This window comes from Orbicella faveolata, unplaced genomic scaffold (assembly GCF_042242905.1).
Source record: "Orbicella faveolata isolate gen_17 unplaced genomic scaffold, um_ofav_v1 contig_3, whole genome shotgun sequence".
Taxonomy (NCBI): domain Eukaryota; kingdom Metazoa; phylum Cnidaria; class Anthozoa; order Scleractinia; family Merulinidae; genus Orbicella; species Orbicella faveolata.
In genome coordinates this window covers 5,749,896-5,761,445 of record NW_028301558.1, presented here as the reverse complement: position 1 = coordinate 5,761,445, position 11,550 = coordinate 5,749,896, and the positions used below count along the sequence as shown (strand labels likewise).

Below are 11,550 nucleotides of genomic sequence, written 5' to 3'. Positions count from 1 at the left end.
TATATCATAAAACCTTTTTAACAGAAAACGTGAAATAGCTCCCTTAAAAAAAATACACATGAGAACAACGACGCATCTACTGAGATGTTGAAAGAGACAGAAGGGAGCGTGTTCCTGTGCATAAGCAATGACGACGGCGACCCCGAGGATAACGCCTTTTACCTTCGAATTTCGCAGTTGTGTACATCTGTTCAGTGCGCCTTTTGGTCTCAGAACTCGCTCAAGCTAAATCTCTAACGCCAGTGTTCAATTCCAAATGAAAATACGAAAAATTAGCTGCCGTCGTTCCCGTTCTCCATTGTCATTTCACGTTGTAGTTGTGTAGAGGGCGGCAAAGAGGTGTACAAAGATTTATAACGCACGTGCACAGCCATTGTTCTACTCATAAATCTTTTGTTTGGTGGTGTTCTCGGTGCCGATGCCGTCGTGGTTTGCTTAAGTTCTCTAATTAGTATTTTTAAGAGATACATCAGTGCAAATTTTCCCCTACTCTTTCCCCTACCGTTGGTATAAGTTAGTTTACTGGCAATTTCTTTGAACTTATACGTATTATCGACTACAAAACAGTTAGTGCATGCCGCGTTAGCGTTTATAACTGTTACTTGGGTTCGCGTCTGTGTAGGCGATTCGCAGTTGATGGTAGAAAACAAGCTAAGAGTTTTATTAATTTTGAACACCAGTGTTACTACATTTGACGAGAGGCAAATATCTGCCTATTGTAAAACAACGTAATTTAGCATTACAGATTACATTATCTGAAAGAACGTTATTTACTTTCGCAAGCAAGCAGGCAATCTCAAAGAGTTTGAAGCAATAAGTGTCAGTTGAAAAAAACTGTAGCAGTTCGTGAAGTATACGAAGAGGTGCCGACTCTTATCTACCAATCAGACAACTCAACGAGCACTCCCGAACACTCTCCAATATACCCAATGTTGTGAGGTCAGCTGCAAAGAACTTAGGTTTAGTATATAACATTTGATGTATGAAAACGAGTTTGATTAGCATAGACATAAAGGTGTAAAGGCATCTGTTGAAGGACTGTTTTCAGTCCAAGCACAAAGTACCTCGGAAATGACCTATTGGATTTGAAAGTCACAGGCAGACAACATAAGGCGATACAGACCACTAATTACTAATTGGCCATTCAACCACCCTTTCATTGTGTTGTAGAGCTAACTTCTCCCAACAATATGAATGCATTGCCAAGTAGCCGGATAGCGAGAATAAAAATAGTATCATCACATGATGGAAATTATCATGATATACCTCCGAATTCTCACCAGCGGCATTCAACGAATTATAAGACGGTCAGTGAGGAGAATTAACGTTTAGAGAGTGGAAAATGGTTACAATTCAAGACCAGACGCGGGCTTCCTGCTTCAGGTGCACTTGACCACCTGGAAAGCTCTTGTTGGTGTTTTAAAGCGTTCAAGAGGCGAACTACACCGTGTTAGAGCGTTTTTCAGTTGAGTGTCGTAAAACCAAAGCCTAAGGAATCACTTTAGCCAATCACAAAGGTCACAGACAATCCAGTGAACCAATCAAAACTCGAAGTAATTACATGTAGCTGACGCAAAGCGCGGGAAAACGTGTGTGAGTGAGTCACAATTGGCTTTGATTTGACTTCTGATTCGATGAAAAAGTGGCGCGAGTTTTTTTAAGCCAATCGTGTAGCGTAGTTGATGCAAAACCAATTACTTTTCGACACTCAAATGAAAACCGTTCTATTACTTAAAAAAACCTAAAATATAATCTGCCACATTCTCCTGAGTAGGGCGGGAGCGAAAACAAAATATCAAACTCGGGTTCGCTTGTCCTTTTTCACACTATTCTACCCCACTAAGGAGATTGTTCACAGGCTAAATAAAGAAACAAAGAACAAACCAATCTTGTCGTGCTACTATGCAGTACTAGGAGGGATTCGTCCCCGAGACAGGTTCAGTCGTGAAAACAATAAGAAGGTATTTGTCCCTGGGACAAACCTCTTGCACCGATTACAAGGGTAAAACACATTATGAGGAAATCAAATTATTTTGAAACTCACGGAAACGCTCGCTCCCGTGCACGTTTTGCGTGTTAGAAACGCCTTTCTGTGCCTCGCGTTTAGATGTCCTTTCTTGTCTTCAACGAGAGAGCAGTGATACGCGCACAATGATGCGTGGAACGAGTCTGCATAATTTATGCATGCCGATGTAGATCGCTGGTGCAAAGGAATGCCTGTCATGCCGCCACTCTTGCACATGCCACCGCAGTCAGAAGCAGCAAGGATTGTTTTAGGAGAGATTTATACTGCAATGTTGACACGAGAAGGGAATGCAAGACAAACCTGGTAGCGTCTGGCCACAGTCACAAGCCAAAGCTAGTACACTTTACCTGACCTGGATGTTTGCATAAGCGGTAGCGAACAGATTCATATCATCAGAGCAGTACACTGGAGGTGGCAAATTTTGTCGAGCATGTGCAATGCCTGAAATTACCGCGTGACTCTGGATTCAGTATCTTACAAGGTAATTCAATAGCTTTTTACGGAAACATTTCATTTCAGACCTAATGATTTTAAACGAACCGACGAGTTTAAAATATAAAATAGACTTGATTACTGCGCTTATTTATGTCAGTAATATTTGCAATGGACGACGACTTTCAATTTCATCTTGACACTCTTACTGGACACAATTCAGCATACTGTGCGAGTACATCCTGCTTTATGTGCCGGTAAAAAGCAAAAAACAAGGCTTTACTCGCAGGGTTTAATTGACACAGCTGCAAAGAATACATTCTATTTCAGTGTCTCGGCGGGCCTCTATAATTTGAGCGTTATATCGTCAGTTCACAGCCAGGTCAAATACAGAATTTACCTATGTTACGGGCAGACAAGATTTGCGCATTTTGCTAAGCTAAATCCTGCATGTTTTACGGAGATACGTTAAACTGTCAAATGAAGGAACTGAAGTAAATACTGGGCTGTCTTTCGTCCGTGGTGGAAGGTTTCGACGGATTTTGTCTGTTGAAACTGGCGCTAATTTGAATCTTAACACGCCATTGGTCACGCGTAAAGCTCCAGGCGTGGGTATTTTGCAGAACGCCGAATGCACTGTTTTCTTGCGGTTAGTTCATTCATGTTTGCTCGCGTTAGCTTTTATTTGTTGAAAAGGACTAAATACAAGATAATTCTGTCCTTTCCAACAAATCAAACCGCAAGCAAACATTAGTGAAACAAACTGCATTTGCATTTGGCGTTCTGCGACCTTCTTCACTTGACGTTCGGCGTTTTGCAAAATACTCCGGCCGTTCACCAATCGCTATTTCCCTTGGGTTTGAAATGTGGCAACTGCAAATTTAGGATGGTCCAAAGATACCCTGAGACTGAGACAACTGAAAAAGAAATCCTTCAAGTTTTTCCCAAGAGTGTCGGAAATCACGTGCCGCGAACATTCATATTCCCCTGCATCGTTGCAGGAATTTCTTAAAGACCTAAAATGAGTTATTTTAGAAAAGGCCAAGCTGACTATCTCCTTTGTCAACCCACAATCAATAATAACAAATCATTGACTCATTTGAACGAGAAAATAGTATATACATTTGAGACTGTTATTGAAATAATTACCTTGCAGCGGTTGCCGTTTCATAAACATGAATCTTCCCAGAAGTGAAAGAAAGCGAAACAATACGATGCCAAAATATCGTGCGCGTGAATCTCGTTACTCGCGCGCCGTTTGTCGCAAACCACGAGAACACTTTTTAGAGTCTTTCAAATGAATTGTTTAATTTTTCTTTTCTAGATGATCAACGAGACAACAACAGAAGAAGAAGATTTTTTATCGGCGTGGGTGATTCATTTTTCTCTCGCAGGATGTACGACAAGTGTTTTGAGAGAAAAATTCAAGAACCATTCCAACATACACTTCTGGGAGAGTATCACGTTTGATGAAAGCATGTAATTTGACTTTATCTACTTTTTGACATAAATGTTCCTTTCTGAAGACATTGAAACCTCAGGACGCATTATTCTCGAACCGGGAGAAATTCACGAGCTTGTACAACAGATGGCATCCGTTGGCAAAAGTTTAAAAGAATCTGGAGAGTTTAATGAAGCCAATTACCGAGCCGAAATTGACAGACAGCCGTTCATTCGATGTAATTTTAATGACCAAAAATGCGTTGCTTTCGAGGTCCTGGTGACAGATCTGTTTGATCCAGATCACAATTTGCGGGGCCTATTGAGAGATTTACAGGCTTCCTTAAACACCAGAAATGTAGCTCGGGGAATTAAGATGCGTGACAGTTCCTGTGTGACATCACACAATGCCACAAAATGCACGAGGGATAAAGAGGATACAGACGCACCATCTTCCCAGGGTTCAAAGCAAACCCGGAGAAAAGCGACCAGAAACTTTACGACCTTATCTTCATCCAAATCACAAATAAAAAGCACAGAAAAGAACCCATCGCAAATACCACAAAAGAAATCAAGAAAACGATGAATCAATTCAAGCGACAGAAAGTCCTTTCATGGGGAAATCATTAAAATGAGAAGAATAGAAGAATATTTTAAACCAATACCCAAGAAAATCCAAAGAAGATGTGGTAATATCCAAGATAAAAAAGCAAATGGAAGATCCAGTTTGAATAAGTTAGAAATTTATACTGCTGAGGATGACTCTGACAGTGCAATTGAGCTCAAGGGAAATGTGTTTAATAGAGATCACGTGAGGGTAGAAACACATGATTCTGTGGTTGATGAGCTGAATTCTTTAGAGATTGAAAGCCTTAAAGAAGATTGCATCACTTTAAGTGACAAAAAAAAGAACGTCCATTACTACACCAATACAGTGGGAGGCATTGGACATAGACATTTGCGTAACAAAAGAGAATTTGTCAGATTGTCATGCAACACAAATCACTGAACTGTCTGCATTGAAGGCCCAAAACGTGACCACGGATTCAACTCCAGGTACACAGGATAATTGCATTGAAACTTATGATATAGAAACTACAGAAAACACGGATACAAGTGACAGCGAGAATAACACTAATTTTCACCATTATGATAAAAATATGTTTCAGTTAGGTGCTACAACAAGAGAGATTATAAGAGATTGGTGTGGAGGGGACACTTCCTTAACACAAGAGAGTTTTGGAAGCTCTGGAGAGGTTATGGAGCAAGATAAAACTACTGACAAAGACAGTAACAATGACCTTAATGAACACCGTAGTTGGAACAACAATACTGATAAATTTGATGACGATGACGACGATGATGATGAAGGCGATGATAATGGTGTTATGAATGGAGACCTTTATCACAATGGACATAATGGGAATAATGATAAAAGTGATTCTAGTAATGAAAGTGATAATGATAGTGACGATGATAGAATTAAAAGTGACGATAGTAATGAAAGTGATGATAGTGATGATAATGACATTGAAAGTGACGATGTTAATGATGAGGACTACGTGTATGGTAGTGAGGATGAGGCTGACAGTAAAAGTGATGAGGACTACAACAGGAAATCAAATAAATTTAAACATACGCTACACCCACGAAATGTTAAAAAAACAGGTTCCAAAGGAAAAAAAGGTGATAACAAAAGTAAAGACCAAGGTGAAAATATATGAACAAGAAGAAGAACCATATAAAAATACACGATAAAGGAGAACAATGTTTACAAAACAAGGCAGTAAATAGAAAAGAGTGAACCTTAAAGAGAATGTAAAAGAAGATACATGTAAGAAGTCACACAAAATTAAAATATGCAAAGCAAAACAAAGGATGTATTTTCCCCATAATTATGACAACCTAGGCTGTCGCAAACTCTTGTCATATCAGAACCTTCCTTGCACCACCTTAGTTTACATCTCAAAATATGAAACTGGTCACGGCCTGAATTTAACAGTATCACTAGCACTTTAAATGAATCAAGAGTTCTTGTGGTCGATAGACCATTTTACAGTTGTCTGCTCAGTGACCTGGCCTTTGTATGGCAGCAAGGCTAGAGTTGACCTTGTTTTGATACAGACCTCACTGCTTTTGTCATGTAAATGCACCTATTTAGCATCAGAACAACTTGTTTTACACAGCAAAAGCAGTGAGGTCTGTATCAAAACAAGGTCAACTCTAGCCTCGCTGCCATACAAAGGCCAGGTCACTGAGCAGACAACTGTAAAATGGTCTATTATGACTGTCCTTATATCTAGTGCATGGGGTTTGATTTGGATATCTTCAAAATGTAGAGGCAAGTGTACCAAGAAACCTTTTTAAATTCAATCTTCAAGCTGTCAAGTCTCACTTTTAGAAGATGACATTGAGTTGTGTTTACACGATACAGAGACAATGCAGTAGTTACAAAATGTCACCCTTGGGATGTCAACATTACGATGTTGCTTTCCTGATTTGATGCACAATCATTATAACAGATCCTTGAAAAAAACTGAAAGCTGATAAAAAATCTTTCCGTTTTGGCAGTCACCTTTGATTTCACAGTGACCTGCTTCACAACACCACAAACAAATGTGACTTGATCTCATTGAACAGAGATACCGACAAATGTAAACTCTTGTGTGGAAGCCATGTAGGTGGAAACAGTTTTGTAGTTGTCAGATGGCATGCACAAAGCTTGCTATATCTCTGAATACCACCTATCATGTAATATACATGTATCTGATTGGTGAAGGCAATAGGCCACCAAGAAAGACAATCCTTTTTGCTCTTCTCATACCAACAGTGCAGGCCTAATACACTTCTATACTCATACAGTGGAGGTTGCATTGCCACCAAACATAAGCCTTTGTTAGTTATTCTTTCTTGTCATGAAGGTGATCATCAGTTAAGGATACACTGTTATAATGAATCAAAACCAATCCTGTGAGAATTAGAGGTGTGCCTAATGACCATCTCGCAGACAATGCCTCGCCAAACAGCAAGCAACCCAACAGGGCCTGCAAGAAATAACGCTCTTTCAGTACGGAGCCTTTAAAGTCCTTGATTGCTTAAATTGCATCATTAGCTTTAGAATTCCTAACTTGCGGTACTATCATTTGAAGAGGTTGGCACTGGAGTGTTGGCATGTAAAGTCTAAGTTCCTGTGAGTGGCCACGTAATGTGTCTGACCTGGTTGATTGGTTACCGGAGATTGTTGTTCATGACAGATGACATTACAGGGGTCTAAATTTTGAGTCACATTCTCTTCCTGGTGGTAGTTTCACAGGCTTATTACATGCCAAAAATACATACATAAAATGATCCAAAATGCTGTAGTTTGATGAAATTTCAAAACATACATCTTAAAGTCTCAACACTAACAGTGTCCAGCTCAACCAATGATTAGTCATGCATCTTAATGCATGAGTTCAAATAGTATACCATGGACATCAGAAATAAAAAATAGACTGTCATTTGGTTGCTTATGAGAGGGTTACCTACTCAACTCTAACCAAGCAGCCTCTTCCTTTTTAATGAGTTATAGCTTAGCTAGAAGGAGTTGTAGTGATGATGCGATTTATGCAAATGAGTTACTGGTTGATCATCTGTGATTAACGAGTGATAGCATAGCCAGGAGTGATCAGATAATTTATACAAATGAACACAACTTTCTTTGCAGGCTGAGACTCCTTCAGAACTCGTGCACAGTGAAACCTAATTTCCTAGTTGGTCCAACTCCCTATGACACTTACATGTAAGACTCAATTTGCATCGATTAACACAAAATAGCCATGTGTTGTTGTTCCCGAGTTTGCTGGAAAACTACAACAGAAGATCATTTCACCCATGTGGATGTGTACCAGAAACAATTTAATCACAAGTCTTGAAATTCAAGTGATGAAGATAATTAGATCACGTACATGTAGCAACAAAACAAAACAAAAGTCACAAGTTCAGTTTGTTGGTGTGACATTGTCAAGCAGTCACAGAGCTTTCTCCACAGTGTTTTATCTGTGAACTTTTCCAAACAGCTATCAGAGCGATGAACTGATCTTTCACATTTTTGGTCAAACAAGTGCAATTTGGTATACAACAAAGGTGGGCATATAACTTGATCCATCGATAGCTTTGACAGCTTTTAACCCAGGCATAGCCCAAAATCAGGTGTGGGGGTTTTGTACTTGGAAGTGTTTTCTTCCCATATTCATTCATAATTACATAACTTTTCTGGCTTGAACATTTTTATTTTCCAATGTCAAAAATATAATCACAAACCAGGGCAAACATATTTAAAGGAAAGAATGGAGCTCATTATTTCTTAATTTGGTCAATTTACAGAATTCAATCTCAGCTAACAGGAGGAACATGTGCCTGCTTTTTTCCAGTCCCCCACACTCAAATTAATCCAGAAGTTGCCAAGCAACTGAACACATTATGATTATGGCCTTACCACCTTAGGATAACTCATCAGTGATTAGCTGATTGGATTAAAAATCACAAATTTTATGTAAGCTTCAACTAAGATTTTCCCCAAAATTACGGAACTTGTTCTCCATAATGAAGTCATCTTTGAAACTTTAGAGAGGCTTACAGTACTCATACTTATATCTGCACTCACAGTGAAAATGAAGTTTGAGCCTGTATTTGTCACAGTTGCTGTAGCTTAAGTCATCGATCCTCTCAGAGACTTCACAAATAATGTCCACATCAATGCATTGAAAAAGAATACCAGAAGAAAGGAAGACATTCTTGCAAAAATGACAATCTGAAATGTCAGAAAATGCAATTTTAGTAGCTGAAACATAACATTTTAATCAACAGGTCAGCACTGCCGTGCCAAGTCCCTCCAGTGTGTCCCATGTTTGGAGAGATATGTCCTCATTTTGCATGGGGACGAGATCCCGGGGAGGGATAAATGTTGGGTGATGGACAAAACACTGACTCCCAGTCCATGGACTACCATAATGGACTAACCAAATGGACTACCCTTAAAAATAATATTCCAAATGAGTAGCATTTAAAGTTGTGGGCTGCTATACCACTGAACACAGAATAGACAAGTGGATCCCTATTGTTCAGTAAATTACCATGACTTGGTTAGGGGTATTGTGTCAAATGTTCCAGGTTCAGGATACTCTGACTTTAGAGTAATTTTTCGCTGGCTGAGTAAAACGAAATAAGCAAAAAATGGCAGTCAGCTTGATATGGCTACCAGCTGTGGTTTGTGAGAAAACTTGTTATTCTGGTGACTATGACAAAATTACATGTCCATTTTAATTGCTCTGCAATATGCAAAGCTAGATCCAGTGCTAGTAATGCAAGCCCCACTCTACTTTACTGTTGAAAATTATTGTAAGAGTCAAAATTTCCCCCTCCCCTTTTGAATGCCCCTTAGACCTGCCACTAGAAATGACTGGAAATTGCAAAGCGGTCAGAAATTACAGTGTGTAACTGGACGTGGTGGCTGTGTGAGTAGGAATGAGGAGGATTCAAGGATTTTCCCTTAAGCAGTTTATTAAAAGCCCAAATTCATCAGCAAACTAATATAGCAAAGTAAAATAAACGGGAGCGACTAATAGACTATACCTTGCTAGAAGCAAGTCTGACCTTTATCTTCTCCTGCAGTGCTGTTCTGTCGATCTCTTTGGTTCCCAAAACTCAACTGAAGTACAAGCTAAAACTCTCTCTTTTTTATACCAAAGTGACGAGTAGGGGAACACAATATAGCACGTACCAAGATGTTGAAAATTGATTTTGCCAATCCAACCTAACCACTTCTTCCGTAGTTAAACATGCGGGAAAGGATTTCCTTTGCATAATTTCATTATCTTAAGGTGATAAGCTAACTTTTAGCGATTAAAACGGTTTGCCGAAAGGTAACTGCAAAAACCCTGGTTACACTAATGCATTTTAACAACTATTTGTGGTTTGAGCACACCCAAAGAAACATACCGAAACTATGCATAGGTTTACCTAGTAAACTAAAACCGGAAAATTCCTGAACATAAAATTATGAAGCAAAGCAATGAAATCTTTGAATATTTAGAAATATTAAAATAGTGAAATTACATGTCTAGTAACCCTGTCACAAGTGTTTTGTATGGGAATCTGAAGGCAAATAACTTTTTCCAAAATTGAATTTTACACAATTTGTGAATCAAAAAGTTAAAATACTATGTTAAGAAGATTGCATTTACCAAGTTTGGAGGATGTAGCTTGGCTAGAACTGATGCTCAATTAATTTTCCATAGCTTTGTGTGTAAAATTTGGCTGGGTAGGTGGACATCTAGATGCGGTTTGCAGGAAAAAAATTACAGACAAATGCATGGAAAATTGGAAAAATTAACTGATCATCTTTTGATCAAGCTACATCCTCCAAACTTGGTGAATACAATCTTCCACCTAGAAGTTTTCACGTTTTGATTCACAAAATGTGTAAAATTCAATTTTGGAAAATGTTATTTGTCATCGGATTCGCATATAAATGCTTTAATTTCTGACCGCTTTGACTACCCGTCAAGATGGCGTCGAAAACCGTGATAAGGTCTATTTTCAGGGGTAGTCCATTAAGCCTGGTTCTCATATCCCGCTGACCTACCCGCAATGTAGTTGCTGGTTGCAACTGACAACGCTCGGCGCCGATCTGTCCCAGTGGGTTCCTGACACATCTGCGATGGATCGCCAACGTACTCAAATTTGTGCGAAATACAAATCGAATTGCGCAATTTTCAACCATTTTACCTGTAAATATGGATCAAATTGTCTTACTGGAGTATGTTGCCTCCGCAGATGATGTTCACATAAAATTTTTTCATTACCAACAACCACCGGCTTGCCAGCAAAGTTGAACTCAACTCAACTGCGCGGGCAAGCTGGCAGTCAATGCCTGGGACAGATTATGATTCAGCGGTAAATGTTCAAATATGCAGTAGCAGTGTCCCAGGCCATGCCGGCAGCTATGTCCCCCGTATGTTGGTGGCATATGAGAACCAGGCTTCAGGGTAGTCCATGGACTGTGAGTCAGCGTTTTGTCCATAGCTCGCCAATAGACTGCGTGGGATTCCGTTTGTTCTTGTACTCGCTGTTGGACTGTTTCACTTTAAAAGGCTTTTTTGAGTGATCAAACCCTCTGCGTATGTATCCTCTTCTATCACAACTATTTTGCTGAGGTATGAACTTGCACAAGACATGGAGAACAGGGAAATAAAAGAACTAACCGTGCGACAAAGCGACGTAAGCGTGGAGCCACCAAAAACACTTTGAAGTAAAAAATTGCACCAAAGCTTCCTTTGTAGCTCCGGAGACATGGCTAACTTTGCGCAAGTGGACGCTAGAGCTGCACAAAGTCTAGCAGAAACAGCATGAACAAATGGTGGTAAAAAAGGCACCAGACACGATATCTCTCAGGCATTCTACGCGCAGCCGAGTGGGATTGGGCACAGAAGAAACCTAACGGAAAGATTATTTGGCACGTGGGTCATATGGGGTACTTTTGCCATCCAGCTTCTTTAAATTCCTTTTTACCTTGTTCAGGTCAGACAAAGTTAAGTCCCCATCCATTCTATCCGTATTGGAAATGTGTACTTACAGAAAATATCCATATCTCCACCACAGTCCTATGCCAC

General features: G+C 39.6%; 2 pseudogenes across 2 annotated transcripts; one reads left to right on the top strand and one right to left on the bottom strand.

Moving 5' to 3' along the window:
• The first annotated feature begins 126 nt into the window (after positions 1-126).
• On the top strand, positions 127-5,774 carry LOC149106176 (uncharacterized; annotated as a pseudogene). Its single transcript, XR_016209645.1, has 2 exons — positions 127-2,507; positions 3,783-5,774. The product of XR_016209645.1 is annotated as an uncharacterized LOC149106176 (transcript).
• A 472-nt stretch (positions 5,775-6,246) lies between these two features.
• On the bottom strand, positions 6,247-11,485 carry LOC110068170 (uncharacterized; annotated as a pseudogene). Its single transcript, XR_016209925.1, has 4 exons — positions 11,450-11,485; positions 11,143-11,325; positions 8,544-8,690; positions 6,247-6,942 (listed from the first exon to the last, which is right to left on the bottom strand). The product of XR_016209925.1 is annotated as an uncharacterized LOC110068170 (transcript).
• Positions 11,486-11,550: the final 65 nt, after the last annotated feature.